Source organism: Pteropus medius, unplaced genomic scaffold (assembly GCF_902729225.1).
Source record: "Pteropus medius unplaced genomic scaffold, Ma_sr-lr_union100, whole genome shotgun sequence".
In the NCBI taxonomy this organism is placed as follows: Eukaryota; Metazoa; Chordata; class Mammalia; order Chiroptera; family Pteropodidae; genus Pteropus; species Pteropus medius.
Window position 1 is genome coordinate 291544 of NW_024345872.1, and position 20891 is coordinate 312434.

The 20891-nt window shown below is 38.5% G+C and overlaps 1 protein-coding gene and 2 pseudogenes across 6 annotated transcripts in view; all 3 read left to right on the forward strand.

Annotated features, from left to right (window-relative positions):
- TMEM164 (transmembrane protein 164) overlaps window positions 1–20891 on the forward strand; it is a 182220-nt gene that overhangs the window by 105136 nt on the left and 56193 nt on the right. The gene's annotated exons all lie outside the window — the stretch shown is intronic.
- LOC120612329 (uncharacterized) lies at window positions 8699–8817 on the forward strand (annotated as a pseudogene).
- Window positions 16629–16747, forward strand: LOC120612347 (uncharacterized; annotated as a pseudogene).

A 20891-nucleotide genomic window follows, 5' to 3' on the forward strand; every position in this document is an offset into this window, starting at 1 on the left:
TATGCTGTTCTCAGGCATTTCTGGGAATTGTAAATTATGTTGGCCCAAAATAGGCCGTGGGTGGGTGGGTGGATGGCTGTGGGCTGCAGAAGGGGTGGGGGACTCTAAAGAAGCTGAACGTGTCCATATAGATCAGCAGTATGTTTTTTCTAAGATGACAGCAACTTAGAAATGGCTGTTTGGTGGGTGAATAGTGAGAAAGAGAAGAGAATTAATCTTCCAGAAGCTGCCTTCTTACTCCCTGCTTCTGGCTTGACTCACAGGCTGCCCGCTGAGGGCCATCACACAGGGGCAGAAGTAGGGCTGACAGGATGGTAGGGGGTATCCTGCTTCCCATCTTCCCTGGCTTATCCAAGAGAGCATACCTCTCTTCTCCACCAAGGGCAGTGAGTGTCAAAGCAGGAAGAACCCTCAACTCTGTGCTCAAGGCAGCTCCTACCCTGCGACAGTTACAGACTGTTGCCTCAAGGAGCCATCTCAACATCTTCTGCTGAGCTTGTTCTTTGCTTTGGCTGGGAAGGAGGCTTATGTTTATCTATAGCTTTCACCTTTCCAGAATTCTTTTCCAAGTAGATATTAACTACTGCTCTCCACCTCCATTTTCCTAAAGCACATTGAAACACAAACAATGGAAATAGAGATTCACGAAGAAGGGTTTAGGAGGGAGGGAGGAGGAATGTGTATGTGTGTGTGTGTGTATGTGTGTGTGTGTGTTGGAGGGCGCAAGGTTCTGTATGAAAGCGGTATTCCAGGTATGACCGATTAGTAAGAAAGCCAGTCTGTAGGTGATCGAAATGGTGTTGAAAGAATTGAGCCACTTCCATTTGTGCCTCATACCACATTCACTGTACGTGACTGTTGTTGCTTAGTCTCCAAACTAGGCCAGAGGTCAGCAGCAGCTTGCGCCAAAGGGATGGGCCCTGTTCTGTTTCCAGTCTTGAGTAAAGGGATGGTGGCTTACCCTGTGGGGCAGGGGCCAGGAGGTGCTGTTGGCAGATGCATGGCCAGAGCTGTCCTGAGAAAATACTGCCTAGAATTTTATTCTGGCAAGATGTTTCAGTGTGGGTAAAGACTAAACTCCAAGTTCCAGAGGTGGAACTAAGAGATGATTCTAGCTCAGAGGGGAAGAGGGAATAGTGAGAAAAGGGTAAAGGTTCTCCACTTTTCAGCTAGAATTGGGGGAGTTCCATCTTTTCTGGTCAGGGTATAGACAGCATTCCTATCAATCAGTACCAATAGGTGGAATAACCACAGCACAAATAGTGATAACAGGTTGCCCTAGAGAGAGACCCAGGGACTGTGTCTATGATGGTGTGTACTAGATGTACTCATGGCTGTTATTAAATCAGCCAGGCATTCCTGGGCTGAGTCACCCACCAATCTGCTAAAAGTATGTTTCTCAAAACCCGTTACACTCTTAATAAGTCAGACCAGCTTGTGTGCCAAAGTTCCAGTGACCTCTCAGCAACAGAATTACTAATTTTCCTTCAGAACCTAAGACCTATAGGCCTCAACTAATTGGAAGAATAATTTTGGTCCCTGGTGACCAAAGATAGCATGTCTCATCCCAAGGTGATATTTGGTTGGTGAGCCCAGGCCTAACATCAGGGTTTTGTTTCTCCAGGGATCCTGTTAATAGAGGGGGTTGGATAGGGCTTGAGCCTCCACTCGTCTCAAACCCTAGTGCACATGGAAGAGCCTGCTTCTCAGCACACATGTGACTGCTGGGTGTAACTTGGACTGCCACCTTTGATAGAGGTTGGAAACTCCAGGCTGGAGCATTTTATCCTTTTTTCTCTTCCTTCTAGCCTTTTTTTTGGGGATTTATTAGATATTTTTTTTTCTCATTCGATTTTCCCTTTACTGGTTTAGAAGTAATACACACTATTTCAGTTACTATTTTTCAGTGGTTATCCTACTAATGTTAACATGCATACTTGTCAAAGTCTAGAGTTAATATTTTTACTTTCTCAAATGATACCAAAACCTTATATTATTTTTTGGTAATAGCTTTATTGGGATATACTTTACATAACAAAATTCACTCATTTAAAGTACATAATTTAATATTTTTAATATATTCACAGAGTTATGCAACCATCACCACAGTTAATTTTAGAACATCTTCATCAACCTCAAAAGTAACCTTTAGCTATCATCACTCTGTCCCCTTACAGCCCCTCAACAACCCTAAGCAACAACTGATCTAATATTTATCTCTATAGATTGGCCTGTTTTGGTAATTTAGTGTAATTGGAATTTATAACATGTATCTTTTCATGTCTGGATATACCATATTTATTTATCCATTCATCAGTTGATGGACATTTGGATTGTTTTCACTTTTTGGCTATTAATAAATAGTGCTGCTATGAACTTTCATGTACAGCTCTTTGTGTTGACATTTTAAAAAAATCTCTTGGTATATATGAATGTATATACTGTGAGATAGGATTACAATTTCATTGTTCCATATGTGGACCTTATAACATTTTAACTATTCATCACCCTCAACTTATGTGCTTGTGTATTATCACGTATTTTAGTTCTCTATTGTTTTAGCCTTTCTTTTAAAAATTATACAAGATGTTATTACTTCATACAATCAATGATTTCCTTTTTTCAGATTTACCTACATAATTGCCACTTTCTTTGCTCACTATTTTTCATTGCATCTCACACCTTCCATTTGATATCACTTTGCCTTTGCTGGAAGTCTCTCCTTTAGATTTCCCTTTAGAGATAATCTGCTGATGGCAAACTCTCTTGTTTTTTTATTTATTTATTTTTATTTTGTATAAAATGTTTCTATTCCTTCTTCATTCTTGAAAGATATTTTTACTGGATTTGTAATTATTTTTCTCCCAACACAATTAAGATATAATTTTACTATATTCTGTCTTCTATTGTTGCTTTGAAAAGTCAGCAGTCAGTCTTAACTTTTGCTCCCTGAAAAGTAATCTCTCTATTCGTTCTCATTGCCTTTAAGATCTCTTTGGCAAATGCCATATTATTTCACTTACATGTAGAATCTAAAAGTCAAAACAAACAAACAAAAAACAGAAACAAACTCATAGAAATGAGACCATTTTCATGGTTTGCCAGATGGGAAGGAAGTTGGGGGTGGGCAAAAAAGGGGAAGGGATTAAGACATACAAATTGGTAGTTACAAAATAGTCATGAGGATGTAAAGTATAGCATAAGGAATATCTTCAGTAATATTGTAATAACCATGTATGGTGTCAAATGGGTACTAGATTTATCAGAGTGATCACTTTGTAAGTTATATAAATGTCTAACCACTATGTTATATACTTGAAACAAATATAACGTTGCATGCCAACTGTAACTAGAGAATAAACAAAAAAACAAAACAACAACAACAAAAATCTTCTCTTCGTCTTTGGTATTCTGGAGTTTTAGTAGGATACGTTTTAGTGTTGATTTGTTTTTGCTTATCTATTTGAGTCTTTGAGCTTTTTGAGTCTGGATATATGTATCATCAGGTTTATAAACATTCTCAGCTATTATACTTTCAACTATTACCTCTGTCCCATTTCCTTTTCTTCTGGAACTACATTTAGAGTTATGTTAGTCCATTTTACTCTGTCTTCCACATCTTTTAATCTTTATTTTATATTTTTCACCTCTTTGTCTTACTATGCTGCATTTTGGATAATTTCTTCAGCTCTGTATTCCAGTTAATTACTCTTTAGTTGTGCTTTTTCAGTAACTAAATCTATCAATTAAAACTATCAATAGAGTTTTAAATTTCAATTATTTTTTTTTATTTTCACAAACATATTAAACATAGTCTATAATTATTATATTCTGATATCCTTAAAGATATGTTTTCATTGGTTCTTGACTTATTTATGTGTTTAGGTTTTATTTTAAATATTACTGTTGTTGCTGTTATAGTTCTTTTACTGTATATTGTTTATTTTTCTTGAGATTTTATTTGTGGGAATTTTTTGAGTACTAAATTCCAGGTACTTGAGAGCTACATTTTCCTGGGAACTGCCTGTCATTTCTATGAGAAAATATTCTGATTCCACTCCTACCATTTAGACTTTTGGAGCTTGGCCTACTGTAGTGTTTCTCCGAGTATATGTTAAGCATTTTTGCATCTAGATTTCATTAGGGAGCTTTATTAAAATACAGAATGTTGGGCTCCATCCTAATGGGTCCAAATAAGATTTTTAAAACAAATCTGTGATGAAAATAAAGATTTTTCATATTCTCTCTGTATTGGATTATCCAGGAGCAGCTGCAAGTCTGAGTTCACCTTCAGCGCTGATAGAAAAATTACAGGCAGACTTGAAACATTGGAAGAGATGTAGAATGGGAGAGTTAAGCAGAGAAGAAAATAAAAGAAGGAGAAAAAAAAAAGCGAGCAGAGTCTACTCATGTCAGGAGGTGGTCCAGTACCATCACCATTTCTGCTGGCCTCAGGCAGACACGTGATACTTACCTTCCCTAGATTTAAGGGTTCATAAACCTGGCTCCAGTGTATAGCAAAGGTAATGGTCCTTGTTCAGGGGAGATTTTAGAGGCAGCAGGGTAGTGAAGCATGCCTTACAAATGGCTGCCTGGCCCACTGATTGCCTCCAAGTAAGGGCCTCCAAGGAGTAGAAGATTAACCAGACTCCCTGTTTAGTTGGTGGGTATAGTGGGATGAGTGATGAGTGCCCTTGAGCTATTTTGACTGGGCTGAGAGCCAAATCCCTGAAGCTTTTGCCCCTTTCTTTACTCTTGTGCTAGTGTGGAGTTGGACTTATTTCAAGCCATCCGATGCTCACGTCCTTTGAAGGCACTGAAATAGAGACAGATGGTACCACAGGCTGGGCTGATGAGGGACTAGGAGTTTAGTACCTTTCATCTCGTATCTTCTACTCTACATGGCTTACATTTTCTATATGGAATCTGTAACCCAAGGGAGGGGAGAATGATGTCATGGTCATGTCTGTGGTACAAAAGGCCCTCATGGAACCTAACCAGGAAAATCAACCCTGAGTAAGTCATTCTGAGGGCGTAGTTTGGCCTCTGCACACAAGCTGATTGTCTTTTGACTTGCACTGCCCCGGTTCCTCTGTAGGCCTTGTGAATAATATCTGTCATTAGCCTTTCCCCTGAGTTCTGTGGAGAGAGCCACGCAAATATTTACTTTTCCCTTTTAAGACCTAGAGTACATTCTTGTGTACTCAAAGCTTCTTTCTTCTTTCCATATGAAATTTGAGCTTTTGGCCCAGTCTAAAGAAGGGGTAAATCTAGATTTAGTGACTTTGGATACCCTTGGGTCCACTTTGATGGCTAGTGCCTGTATCATGGTAGCTAGGTAGGATAGGCCTTCAGGTTTCACAGTAGACCCTATTTCTTTTCCATTAGGGAAGCAGCCTGGAATATCAAACATACAACCGTGGTTAAGATTACGTATTCTGGAGCCAGGTTTCCTGGGTTCACATCCTGACTCAGCCATTTAATACACCTGGAGAGCTTAGACAGGTTATTTAAATGAACCCTCACTCTTTTTGAACAGACCTTGGGTGCAAAAAATTGGAGTAACCATATTTAAAATACTTGATTCATATCAAACTCTTCCATTGGTCTGTTCATGGCTTGAATTAATTTTATTCACTAGTCATTTATTTCTTTATAGATAACATAATAAACTATGATGAACCTAACCCAAGAACTAGCCACATCAATAATAATTTATGTCTGCTTACGCGCTTCCCATCCTGCTTCTTATCTATCTACCCTCCTTGATGGACCCACTAGCCTGAATTTTGGTTATTATCCCTTTGTACTTTTTGAAAATAGACTTTATCTCTCTCATACGTATGTGCGATCCTAAATAGGATATTGTTTAATTTTAGTTGTTTTTTGGGCCTTATAAAAAGAGTATTATGCTATACGTAGTCTTCTTGGATTTGCTTATTTTATTCAGTGTTATATTACTAATATTCATTGCTATTATTGAGTATAGCTGTAGGTACATTTTCACTGTGGTATAATATTCTATCGTATAAATATACCACAATGTCTTTGTCCATTCTCCTTGAGGTGAGCATTTAATCTTTTCCAGTATTTTACTATTACACAAACCTCTGTGCTTTAGTTTTCTCTCCTTAAAATTGAAGAATAACAATAGAGGCTACCTCATAAATGTGTTATAAGGATGAAAGGAGTTAATAGTTGCAAAGTTTTATACAGGGCCTGGCTCAATAGTATATGCTTGGGCCGTGTATTAATTTGTTTGGGCTATCATAACAAATACCACAGACTGGGTGACTTAAACAGTAAGAACATTTCTTCACAGTTTTGGAGGCTAGAAGTCTAAGATCAAAGTGTCACTAGTGTTGGCTTCTTCTGAGGGCCTCTCTCTTTGGCATGTAGGTGGCCGTCTTTTCCAGTGTCTTCATGTGGTCTTTCCTCTCTGTCTCTCCGTATGCTAATCTTCTCTTCTTAAAAGACAGCAGTCATATTAAATTAGGGCTTACCCATAGGACCTCATTTTATCTTAATTTCTCTTTTAAAGGCCCTATCTCCAAATAAAGTCACATTCTGAAGTTCTGGCTTCAACATCTGAATTTTGGGGGAATATAATTCAGCCCATAAGAATCAGTAAGTATAAAACAATTATGATAATCATTATCTTCTTTACCTCCTCATTACAGCTCAGGAAAATGCATCAGACTTAGTTATGACATATCTGCTGGGAACACTCAAATATTATTTCTTACTATTATTATTATTAGGTGGTCAGAACACCAGTGCTTTCTTTCTTGCCTTTTCAGAAATGACTTTTATTGTTGTTGTTGTCGTTGTTGTTGTTGTTGTTGTTGTTGTTGTTGTTATTTATGCCTATAGCACCTGGTCTTCCTAGGTAGTCTCCCATCTGAGTACTATACTAAGCCCGATCCTGTTTAGCTTCCGAGATCAGACACTGGGCTTGTTCAAGGTGGCATGGCCGTAGACCATGGACCGTGGCTCCACTGGGGCGTGAACCCAGGACCTTCTGCATGTAAAGCAGACATGCTAAAAGCTACACTATGGAACCACGTCCAAGAAATGACTTTTGATACCAGCAACAATGCTAAAGAGTGGCACTTTGTGGTTTCACAGGATGACAGGCAACTCCTAAGTCCGCTAGAGGCAGGAGAAGAGGAGCTAGGAAGTTTTATTTTCACCTTGGTTAAAGAAAACAGCTAAATGAAGCAGCATATCCACAGGCTGGCTGACACAAAATTGCCACTCAGTAAAGTTCTATGGGCTTGCCTGGCCAAGGCAGGCAGGTCCGGGCTGCTATATCTTTTACACCAGGAAATACACTCGCACAAGTAGATGTACCACCAGGTACAGCCACCTGAGAACCACAACTCTTTCCTCTGGCTCTGTCAAGGACTCTGAGTACCAAGAAGGAAGTCAGGAACTGCCCCGATAGGGTTTGGACTCCAAAAGTAAGGACCTGTCTCCCCCATCCTGTCACTCACCGCTCCCTCTCTCCACATCAGACCATGAGAATCTGTCCTAACTGGGGGTGGAGATGGGATCACAAGGGAAGGTACAATGAGAACAAAGGATTTGAGGGAGTTTATAGACTCTCCCTTTACATGTTATTTTCTTTATATGCTCTAATACTCTGAGAGAGGGGGTTCTTAAAGAGTAGAAAATTCACACTAATCCTTAATAGCTTAATACATCCTCTTGTTTAAGGATTCCTGCAATATAGAGATATGAAGAATATAACATGGAAATTCTCCCCTCCCACTCTCAGAGGTAATTGTTGCTAACAGTTTGGTACATTTTTCTTTTGACCATTTTCTTCAACTTTTAAAAACTCTTAGCTACATGGTTAATAAATGAATATATTCATTTGTTGTAAAAATCCAATTATACAAGTATATAGAATTCAAAGTCAAGATTTCTCCTTCCCTATTCCAACTTCTCCTTCCCAGTCCTGCTCCCCTCCCCAGTTTGCTAAATATAATCCCAGTCCTTTTTTATGCATTTATAAACATCTAAAAATACAAATACTAATTTACCCTTTTTTCTACAAAAAGGATCATGCTTTGTAGAATATAAATTTGCTCAGTTTTACCTACCAAATGGTTATACCTCCTTTCTTGTAAATGGTTGCATAGTTAGACTTCCAGAGTATTTTTTGATGACTCTCCTGCTAATGGACATTTAGTTTGCTTTTATATTATTACATATGTTTTGCAATGAACATCTTTATACATACAGCTTTGAACATGTATGCAAGTATCTCTGTTAGTATAAACTCCTAGAAGTGACATTAGTGAATGGATATTTAAAATTTTTGATAAATATTGACAAATCATTGTTCAAAATGAGTACACCTTGTTTTTTATTCATTTATTAGTTCAGATTTATTTCATTTAAATTAAAAAATACAACTTTTTATTATAAAAGTTTTCAAACATATTGAAGAGTTGAATAATAATATAGTGAACGATGACTATATACCCTCCAGCTAGAGTCAACAATAACCTTTTTCCATCTTCACTTTCTAAGTCCATTTCTATTTCTATGTAAGTTTGCTGAATCATATCAAAAAAGTTGCAGACATCTTTACACTTCAGTTCTAAGTGCTTCAGCCTGAAGATTCTAAGAAGAAGAACATTGTCTTGTACAACCAAAATACCATTATCACATTCAGGAAAATTATCAGGTCTATGGCCATGCTACCCTGAACAAGCCCGATCTTGTCTGATCTCGGAAGCTAAGCAGGGTCGGGCCTGGTTAGTACTTGGATGGGACACCACCTAGGAAGACCAGATGCTGTAGGCGTAAAAAATAAAAAAAATATAAGGGATTGTAAACTGACAAGGTCCTTGCAGTCTGCGAGGTCAACCAAGGGTTGCCTCGCCTAAAATATAAATAAATAAATAAAAAACTAAAAAGAAAATTATCAAAAATTCTATAATACTGTCACTTTAATAATCAGTTTATATTCAAATTTTCCCAATTGTTCAAAAAATGTATTTTTAACTTAAAAAAAAATCAGACGGGATGTCCCTGGATCTATCCCCTTGAAATAACAATAAGTTGAATATCTGAATCTCAACAAACAAAACCCAACTTGCATACAAGCACAGCTGAATGAGTTATCTGTGCATAAGAGCTTCCAGAGATCAGAATGGCAGGAATTGGGGTTGGGGTAGATTGGGAGGAACAATGAACCTGCCTGTCACAGCCAGAGTTCCTGCAGGAGGAGGTAGAGGGGAGAAATTGCAGCTAGTTCCCCGAACAGCCCTGCCCGAGGGATCTGTAAATTCCAGGCAGCAGTACCCCAGGATCAGGGCAGAAAGCAGAGTGGAAACTAAATGCAGAGGGGCAACAGCTGAGTCTTAGTAGCCGAGCCGCCATTGCGAAGCATGAGGCTGAGAAACAGAGACTAGCAGCAACCCCCACTCACTAACCCAGAGCACGCCCTCCCTCCACCCCATATCATCCAAGACCCAACACTGCAGAGTCCTAGGGGAATTTGAGAAAGTGCTACTGAAACTGTCCCCAAGATTGACAGGGACTGAGACCGAAGGTAGCAATCGTGATTTAATATTTATAAGAAAAAAAAAAGACATCATCAAGATTCAAAGCAGGGATCCAAGAGGCTTGGACACTACCTACCGGAAATTAAAAGAAACACACCTTTTAAGCAATAGGCCAAAGAGAGACCTCTAATAAATCTTTATGGAGGAAAAAAAAAAAAAAAAAAAAAAGCAGAATACACTCCCACTAATGTCCAGGCGGAGAAATAGTACATAAAACAACATGAAAAACCAGGGTGACAAGGCAGCTCTGAAAGAAAGAGCAAAATCTCCAGAAAATAAGATTAAAGGCATAGAAATATGTGACTTAAGTGACAGAAATTTGGGATGGTACTTTTGAAAAAATACAATGAGATCCAAAATAATTTATATCAATGATTTCAGGAATTGAAAAAACAACTAGATGAGCAGAATGAGTTCTTTAGCAAAGAGATCAAAACCTTCGAGAAGAACCAAATAATAGAACTTCTGGAGATGAAGAAGACACTGAAAGAGATGAAAAATGAAATAGCAAGCTTGAGAAATAGAGTTGACCAAATGAAGGAAAGGATCAGTGATATCAAAGACAGTAATTTAGAAATAAATCAGAAGGAAGACGAGAGAAACTGAAGAATGAAAAAAAGAAAAAAGAAATATAAGAGCTACCTGATACCGTCAGGAAAGAAACATAAGATTAACGGCTATTTCAAAAGGAGAGAAAAAGGAGCAGGTATCAGAGGGCATTTTCAAACAAATAGTTGACAGGAATTTTCCAAATCTAAGGAATGAGCTGGAGCTTCTAATTCAAGAAGTGAACAAAACCCCGATTATCTCAACCCAAAAAGGCCTTCTCCGAGACACATTGTATTAAAATTATCAAAAATCAATGACAAAGAATTCTCAGGGCAGCCATGGAAAAGAAGATGGTAACCTATTAAGGAAAACCCATTAGATTATTGTCGAACTTCTCAGCACAAACCTTACAAGCCAGAAAGAAGTGGAATCAAATATTCAGACTATTAAATGAAAGGAACTACCAGCCAAGAATAATGTATCCAGTAAATCTCTCCTTGACATATGAAGAAGAAAGAAAGACCTTTCCAGACATACAAAAATTGAGGGAATTCTCCACTATGAGGCCTGCATTACAGGAGATACTGAAATGAGTCAGACCACCTGAAATAAAATAACAAAAAAAGTACAAAACTATGAGTAAGGTGACTAGCAGGCAGACAGAAGCAGAGCACTTCAACCCTTATTAAGAACAGGATATATTAAGCTTAAACAATAAGAAGAGAATTGCTGTAGCAAGATAGTAATGAACGTTCAGCATACACAGGGACAAATTGAGACAACAATGACTGAAAAGAGGATTCAAAGATCCCAATTTGCAAAGAGGAATGGAGATAAGGCACACATTGAAGAAAATGGATGACTGTATATGTATAACTATCCTCTACATATTTGTAATGGTAACTACACACGAAAGATTCAGAGCTGAAGTACTTAACATAAAACAAGAAGGACCAGAGAGAAAATCCACAAAACCCAACCAAAATTGAATATATATATATATATATATATATATATATATATATATATATGTATATGTATATGTATGTGTGTATATATATATATATATATATATATATATATATATATATATATATAGAAATGCAAGGACAGGAAACAATGGAAACACTGAGCTACTAGAAAACAAAGGATAAAATAGCTACAGGAAAACCTCATATTTCAATTAATCTCCCTAAAGTAAATGGACTGAACTCACCAATAAAAATATATTGAAAACATTATACACTATGATCTAATGGGCTTCATTCCAGAGGCACAGGGATTGTTTAACATATGTATATCAATTAATGTGCTGCACCACATAAAGAAAATAAAGAATAAGAATCATATGATCATATCAATATAGATGCAGATAAAGTCTGACAAGATACAGCACCCATTTATGACTAAAACGCTTAATAAAATAGGTATAGAAGGAAAGTACCTCAACATAATAAAGGCCATATATGACAAACCCTCAGCCAACATTATACTTAATGGTGAAAACTAAAAACTTTTCCTCTAAGATCAGGAACAAGATAAGGTTGTCCGCTGTCACCACTGTTATTCAGTATAACATTGGAGTCCTAATGAGTGTAATCAGAAAAGAGAAAGAAATAAAAGGCATTCAAATAGGAAATGAAGAAGTCAAGCTGTCACTATTTGTGGATGGCATGATTCTTCATACAGAAAACCCTAAAGACTCCACAATAATAGTACTAGAAACAATATGTAAATACAGTAAAGTTTCTGGATACAAAATCAATGTTCAAAAATCCATAGCATTCCTATACTCTTTAATAATGAGTTATCAGAAAAAGAAATGAAAAAAAATCATGTTTCAATTGAAACAAAAATAATAAAATACCTAGGAATAAGCCTAATAAATATGTGAAGGACCTATATAATGAAAACTATAAGACTTTATTAAAAGAAATCGTAGAAGATACAAAGAAATGGAAAAATATTCCATGTTCTTGGATTGGAAGAATTAACACAGTTAAAATGACCTTATTACCTAAAGCATTATACAGATTTAATGCAATCCCCATCAAAATCCCATAAGCATTTTTTAAAGAAAGAGAACAAAAAATCATCAGATTTGTATAAAAGCACAAAAGGTCCCTAATCACCAAAGCTATCCTGAGAAAAAAGAATGAGGCTGGAGGCATCACTCTGCCCTACTTCAAATCATACTACAAAGTGACAGTAATCAAAACGGCATGGTATTGACAGAAAAACAGACACACAGACCAGTGGATCAAAAGTCTAGAAGTAAACCGATGTTTATATGTGCAAATAATTTTTGACAAAAAAGTCAAAAACATACAGTGGAGAAAGGAAAGCCTCTTTAATAAATGGTGCCGGGAAAACTGGAAAGCCACCTTCAAAAGAATGAAAGTAGACCATTGTCTATCACCACACACCAAAATTAACTCAAAATGGATTAAGGACCTGGATATACACCTGGAAACAATAACTTGCATAGAAGAAAACATAGGAATTAAACTCATAGACTTTGGACTTAAAGAGGATTTTATGAATTTGACCTCAAAGGCAAGGGAAGTAAAAGCAAAAATAAATGAATGGGACTACATCAAATTAAAAAGCTTCTGCACAGCAGAGCACATCAAAAAGGCAGAGACAAACATCCAAATGGGGAAATATATTTGCAAGGAACGCCTCTGATAAGGGCCTAATATCCAAAATATACATACAACTATAATCATCATACAACTATACAACTATAGTTGTAATCATCATACAACTATAATCATCATCATCATCATCATCATCATCATCCAATGAAAAAATAGGCAGAGGACCTGAACAGACACTTCTCCCAAGAAGACATAGAAGTGGCCAAAAAACATATGAAAAGATGCTCAACATCTCTAGTTATTAGGGAAATGCAAATCAAAAACAAAATGAGATACCATCTCACACCTGTTAGAATAGCTGTAATCAACAAGACAAGTAATAACAAATGTTGGAGAGGATGCAGAGAAAAATGAACCCTCATACACTGCTAGTGGGACTGCAAATTGGTACAGCCACTATGGAAAACGGTATGAAGGTTCCTCAAAAAACTAAGGATTGATCTACCATATGATCTAGCAATCCCTCTACTCATTATTTACCCCAAAGACTTGAAAACTCATATCTGAAAAGATATTTGCACACCGATGTTCATAGCAACATTATTCACAGTGGCCAGGACATGGAAGCAACCAAGTGTCCTACAATAGATGATTGGCTAAAGCAGCTGTGGTACATATATACAATGGAATATTACTCAACCATAAGAATATTACTTGCCATTTGGAACAACATGGATGGACCTTGAGATAATCATACTAAGCAAAATAAGCCAGACAGAAAAAGTTGAAAACTACATGATATCATTTGTATGTGGGATATAAACCTAAAAGCAAAAAATGAACAGGACAAATGAAGAGAGATTCATGGTCATGGACTATAGACTAGTGGTTACCAGAAGAGAGGGGAGAGGGAGGAGTGGGGAGTATATGGGGTAAGAGAGGTCAAATATGTGGTGACAGAAAGAAATCTAACTATGGGATGTGAACACAATGTAAATATATATATGAGCCATATATATATGCCTTACTGTTAAAATGTACAGCTGAAACCGGATTTCGTTAACCAGTGTCACCATTAAAAATTTAATTAATTTAAAAAAATGTCCTGAAAAATAAATTTAAAAATTAAATATTCTTAATAAAAAATTGAGGACATTTGAGAAAAAAAAAAACAACCAAAAAAGTATTGTGGAGCAGCGGTCTGCAAAGTGGGTTGCATTAGATGTTCTATTGGGGTGATTAAAGATAATATTAGCATTTTAATGCATTTTAGAATTTTATCCTTTTACTTTTCCACGTTTGTGTTTTATCACACATACGCATATGTTACATGTATATCACTTGCCTCTTAACTCTTCTCATCCTCTCCAGACCCACATACCTGACTGACTTAAGAGCGTCCTGCCGGGCTATCACACTGACCTCACAAACTAAGCATCATTCCAGCTTCTTTTCTTTTTCTTTTCTCTTTCTTTTTTTTTTCTCTTCTCATCTTGTCTCATCTCTTCTCTTCTCTTTCTTTTTTCTCTTCTCTTCTTTTCTTCAGTTTTTTTTTTCTGTATCCCACCTCCTTTAATATGCTAACTTGAATGTGTGCCCCAACTTAAGGAGAAGCTCCAGCATCCCTCCAGCCACCTAGGCCATCAGCCTGGAGGTTATATTTGACTTCTTTACAACTCTTACTCCTATGTACCCTCAATCCAATCAATTACTTATTCCTGACGATTCAACTTCCTTACCTTCTCTCAAATCTGCCCATCCTCTCGTGTCTTGATGCCTCTGCTTTAATCTTGATTTAGAGATTTCTATTGCCAGTCCCTAACTAGTCTTCCTGACTCTATTAGCACCCCCTGAACCCAGCCACCAGCAGGAGCTCTACACAACTGTACATCATTACAGGACTCTCCCTAACTTTTAAAGGAAAATCAAACCAAATCTAATGCTTCGTCTACAGGTCCTTCCACGATCTTTTGTTGCACTGACATTACCCCTTTATCTGTTAGCCTCCTCAACTAGACTATGAACTCTTATAGGGCAGGGATTGTGTCTTCATTATTGCAGTATGGCCAGAGCCAGGAACATTACCAGACACCAAGTAGTGTCTCAATAAGTGTTTCCCCACCCCACCCCACAACTTTATTGAAATGTAATAGACAGTTGCTCATGTTTACATTGTACAATTCAATGAGTATTTTTTTTCAATTATAGTTGGCATACAATAATATATTACTTTTAGTTGTATAGCACAGTGATCAGAGATCCACATAACTTGCAAAGCGATCACCCCACTAAATCTAATACCCCTCTTCCTCCTTACATATTTATTACAACAATATTAACCCTCTTCCCCATGCAACACTCTACATGTCCATGTCTATTCTGCATCTATCCATTTATACCTCTTAATCCCTTTGCCTTTTTTTTTTTGCTGTCCTCCTCAACCTCCCTCCCATCGAGTAGCCCTCAAAATATTCTCTGTATGAGTTTATTTCTACTTTTGTTATTGTTATTTATTTTGTTCTTTAGATTCCAAATGTACTTGAAATCATGTGATATTTGTCTTTAACCACCCATTTCATTCAACACAATACCCTTTTGGTCCATCAAGGCGATATCTTTTTCCAACCACATCCTTTTAGACTGTGTGTGTCTTTTGATCTGAAGTGAATCTCATGTAGGCAGTATATGGAGGGATCTTGTTTTCTTATCCATTCAGCCACTCTGTCTTTTGGTTGGAACACTTAATTCTTTTCCATTTGAGGTACTCGTTGATAGGAATATAGTTATTACTATTCTTTATTCCTGTTTTTGATATATGTTTTTTCTTCTTAAAGAAGTTCCACCAACATTTCCCGTAATATTGGCTTGGTGTTGATAAATTCCTTTAGCTTATTATTGCCTGGGAAGCTCTTAATCTGTCCTTCAACGCTAAAGGATAGTTTTGTTGGATAAAGTATTCTTGGTTATAGATTCTGGGTTTTCATTACGCTGAATATTTGGTACCAAGCCCTTCTGTCCTGCATAATTTCTTTTGAGAAATCACCTGCCAGTCTTATGGGAGCTCCCTTGTAGGTAACTAACTACTTTTCTCTTGCTGCTTTTAAGAGTCTCTCTTTGTATTTAACCTTTGGCATTTTAATTATGATGTATCTTGGCATGGGCCTCTTCGGGTCCCTGGTTTTTGGGACTCTCTGAACTTCCTGGAGTTTTATGTCTATTTCCTTCACCAAGTGAGAGAAGTTTTCCAACATTATTTCTTCAAATAGCTCTTCAATGTTTTATTTTCCTTCAGGTACCCCTATGACATATATATTTTACATTTAATAATGTCCTATAAGCTCCTTAAATTATTATTATAGTCTTGGCTTATTTTTTTCTTGCCATTCTAATTGAGTGTCTTTGGCTTCCTTGTCCTCCATATCGGCCGTTTGATTCTCTTCTTTATTCACTCTGTTTATTCCATTTAATATATTTTTCATCTCAGATAATGTGTTCTTCATTTCTGACTGGTTCCCTTTTATAATTTCCATTTCCATTTTTATGTTTTTCTCTCTTTGTTAAAGTTCTCACTGAATTCATTTACATTTCCCCTAAGTTCATTGAACATCTTTATAACCAGTGTTTTGAACTCTGCATCTGTTAGATTGCTTGACTCCATTATTCCTGGATCTCTGTTCTGTTTCTCATATAGTTTCTGCTTCTTTGTCTTCCCATTTTGGCTGCCTTTCTGTGTCTGTTTCTATATACTAAGCAAAGCTCCTAAGTCTCCCGGTCTTATTAGTGTGGCTTTGTGTCATAGGTGTCCAGTGGCACAGTCCTGAGAGAGGTTCAGTTGCAGGCTAAGTTTAGTTCCAGCCTGTGCCCCTCTGGGGGGCCACCTGTTAAGATTCAGCAAGCAATCTACAGCCATGCCACCCTGAACAAGCCCGATCCCATCTGATCTCGGAAGCTAAGCAGGATCGGGCTTGGTTAGTACTTGGATGGGACACCACCTAGGAAGACCAGATGCTGTAGGCATAAAAAATAAAAAAAAAAAATATAAGGGATTGTAAGTCAGACAAGGTTCTTGCATTCAGAGGGTCAACCAAGGGTTGCCTGACCTAAAAAAAAAAAAAAATTCAACAAGCAATTTACAGATACTACGCTCATAGTTGCCTCAAGAAACCACACCAGAAACCGAGGTCAGCTGCCACCAGTGTGAGTCTAGGCACTGCTCAGCAAAGAGCACCAACTTGCAGAGGACATACTTGGATGTGGCTTGGGTATGGCCGTGAGTTGGAGGAGACAGAGTTTCAGGAAATCTTCTGAGCAGAGCGACCCCTGTCATCTAGTTTGATGACATCTCAGGTATGGCAACACTGAGTCTGCACACTGGGAGCGGGGAGGGCTCAACAGAGGAACAATGGGTACTGCCAGCACTTCTGTCAGGGAGAGATCCCCTCCTCCTGCTCTCACTCCGACAACTAATTGTCCCCCTGTAAGTCCCTGGTGCTCTCCGAGCAGCCAACCTGGCACTGGTACTCAGAGGGAGCAGGTCTGTCACTGAAAAAGTCCGCTCACTGACACGGCCCCTTTAAGAGATGTCTGCAGCTACCACTACTGCAGCCTCTGTATCTCTCAGCTGCTTGGGACCCAGGGGGCCTTGCATTCTTGCCCTGTCCTACCTCCTCCCATTGCAGGGTGATTTCTTATTTCTCTCCCTATTTATAGGGCTTGTTTATCTAGATCCCAGGCAACTTTCCTGCTGTTTGCTCCATGTTTCTGTCCCAACTTTGATTTGGTTGAAAGAGGAATGAGCAAAGCCTCCCTCTATCATCTACACTATTTTTTTCTTCCTTACTAAGTATTTTTTTTAAATTGATTGGATGAGAATAAGAATAGGATTGTCATTGGTGAGAAGAGATCAGTCTTGCCATTCCTTTGAAAATAAAGAGGTCTTCAGGGATGGGCCAACAGAATGGATTGAGTTAGGAAGCTAACATTATCCTGGTAGTCATTTAATTAATATACAGATATGCGACTTAGGCCTATAGGGCAGGCTCAGGTGCCACCATCTCTTGCTGGAGGTTCTTGCTAAGGCAGAGTGATGAGGTGAAAAGAGCTTTATAGCCATTGGGATTTGGCATAAGTCTTGCTGGCAGCAATTGAAATCCCGCTTCATGACTTAGTGGCTAGATTGATGGTTAAAGAAGTGTATGATAATAACAGCTAATGTTTATTGAGTACATATCATGTGCCAGCACTGGGTCAAGAATTCTACATGCAATATTTTACCTAGTTTCACCACAACTTGATGAGTTAGGTACTATTATCATTCACATTTTACAAATGAGCCAACTGAAGCTCAGCAAGATTGCTTTGCCCAAAGGTGCATAGCAACTAAATGACAGAGCTATAAATTCATTCTTAGCAGTTGACTCTAACTAGAGATATTCATTTGGGAGTCATCAGTATATAGATGGTATTTAGAGCCAGGAACCTGGATAAGATTATCTAATGAGTGAGAGTAGTTAGAAAAGAGAGCCAGAATTGACTTGGGTCCATCCAATATTTAAAGGTGATGGACATGGGGAAGATCTAGCAAAGGAGGTTGAGGATGGAAATCTTTAAAGAAGGAAAGAAAAGACAGTGACACCTTACATGTCCAGTGTAGAAAGTGTTTTAAGGATGAGGCAGTGATCAACTGCATCAAATGCTGCTGATAGGTCAAGTGAGATGAAGCCTGAAATTGACCAGGGCCAGCATATATAGTTAACTACACAAAGGGGTGATTGTGCCACAAATCACCCTGACACCCTGGTATGAGGATGAAGAACGGACAGCTATTTAAGATTCGTGCAAAGATGCCGCAGAGGCTAGCCTCCATCCTCGTTGCCCATTGGAATTAGGAATGTGGAAGTCATTGGTAAACTCAATAAAAGCAATTTAGGGGGCATGGTGGGTGTGAAAATTTAATTGCAATGAATGGAAGGTTAGTTCAGAGAAAAGGCAGTGATGGCAATGAGAAACAAATGTTTTAAAGAGTTTTGCTATAAAGGGAAGCAGAAATATGAGGGTGGTGGCCAGAGGGGAATGTGGGATCAAGAATGGTTGTCTCTTTAGATGAAAGATGTTATAACTTGTTTGTTTTCTGATGGGAACTATCCAGTGGAAAAAAGGAACGATTGCAGGTGTGATGTTGAATTGGCAAGAAAAGATAGGATCTAGTGCTTTAGCTAGCAGCATGGGTGGTTCCTACATAGCAGCAGAAGAAAAGGCAGCTGTGGGAGTGGTTCAGGGAGGAGGGCGGGCCATGTGGAGGTAGAAGTTTGTGCATATTCTTTCCAATTGCTCCTTTTTCATCCAGTTAAATAGGAAGCTGTATCACCATCTGGTGGGGAGGGTGGGGAAGAGTTTGAGGAACTAGGAGAAGTTGTGAAATAGTTGTTTAGGAGAGAGGAGAGTAAATGGACTTGGAAGTGCAGTTGGATCATGGGTTGAATTAAGGGCCCACTCAAATTTTGCAGTCGTAAATTTAAAGGATTAATAGCATACCTTTATATTTTTCTCCCGCCATGCTTACTTACGTAATATAGGAATGTGAAGGCAAGAGTTGGATTTAACCAGAATTGTGGTTTTGCGAGGTAAGTAGGAAAAAAGGAGAAAGAGCGTCTGGGGAATTGAGGGCGTTTGGAAGGGAGTGATGGGTAAGCATAGAAGTGAGGACATGAGGTCGGTAAGTGACAGTTAAAAGGTGGTAGGATCCAATGAATTTGAAAGATTGTTAGAGTTGGATATGAGGAGGTATGAGTTGGATAGATAGGAGGTGATGGTTGGAGAGTATTTGTAATGTCAGTTTTGACCATGGGAATAACAGGCTGAGGTAAGATGGAGACAAGATCTTGAGGGAAATAGAGGTCAAGGCATTGCGAGACCAGAGTATTGCTAAATATTGGAAACACAGGAATTTTGACAAAGGTATGTCAGAAAGGACAGGGAGTCCAGAAGTAAAGTCTTCAAGGACTGAAAGGGAATATACATGGACAGTTTTCATAGATGGCTGTAATAAGAGTAGTGGATGGTAGAGTACAATGACATGAGACTCACATCAGGGGAGTGGTTAGGAAGGAGGCAGAGAGAATGGTCTGGAAGAGACAGCAGTTTAGAAGTAGCAGTGAGGAACAGACAGGACCCCTACTGGCCCGGAGGTAAAAGGCAATATAGGAGGAAAATCACCCACCACTTGAGGGGGCTGTAAGATTAGCAGTGTCCTCAGCCGGGAAGCAGGTTTCCATTACAGCAAGAAGGCGAAGGGACAGCTCAGAGAAGAGTGTGAGGATATAGGGGCTTTTGCTAATGATATCATTGGGTTCCAGAAGATAGAGTGGAAGGGTTTCAAGAATTGGGGAGCAGTGGGAGGTGGGGTCAGATTAGGGGATGTACAGAGCTATGTGAGAATTAGAGTTCAAGTGCTGGGCAGATTCCAGGGAGTCTTAGGCTTCTTAGGGCGACTGACGTAACCAGGGATGTAGGGCAGGGTGGGATTGGTGGTCCATGGCACAGTGTGGTGATACAGCTGTCAAGTCTGTGGGCTAGAGGATCTTGCCATGAACGGAGTCCATGCGCCCAGTGTTTCAGGCAATCTGACTCCAGAGGCCTGGAGAACTTTACCACTCTGCTCTTTAGAGTCTAAAATCAAAGTTGACTTGGGTGTAAGAAGGAAGATAATAACCCGTGCAGCTTAAAACTTTATTACTGCTTTTGACTTTCAATCACAGTGATATAGGACTTTTTGTTTAAAGCTTTGGGAATCTTGCAGCTGAAAAGGAACCAGGATATGTACATTAGAATGGAGTTTCAGATGAGTTCTGTAGGATAGAAATGAATTAGCCAAATGGAACTTCTTCTGGGGGAAGTATGACATTTTACAGGTAGTGTTTGCAAAATGAGGAAAAGGAGATGGGAAGGCTCCATGAAAGAGTTCCTGGCACGTGGCGCAGGTTCAGTGCTGAATAAAGAAAACTGCCGTTTTTCTTCTCCACTGTTGAATGTCCTTTACTCATGTCCCTGCTCTGCTGCTGCTTCTTTGGTTGCTATTTAACATCTCTTTGCCTCAGTTTCCTTATCTGTTAAATGGGGATGAACATACTTCCTACTTCACAGGAAACCTGTAGTAATTAAA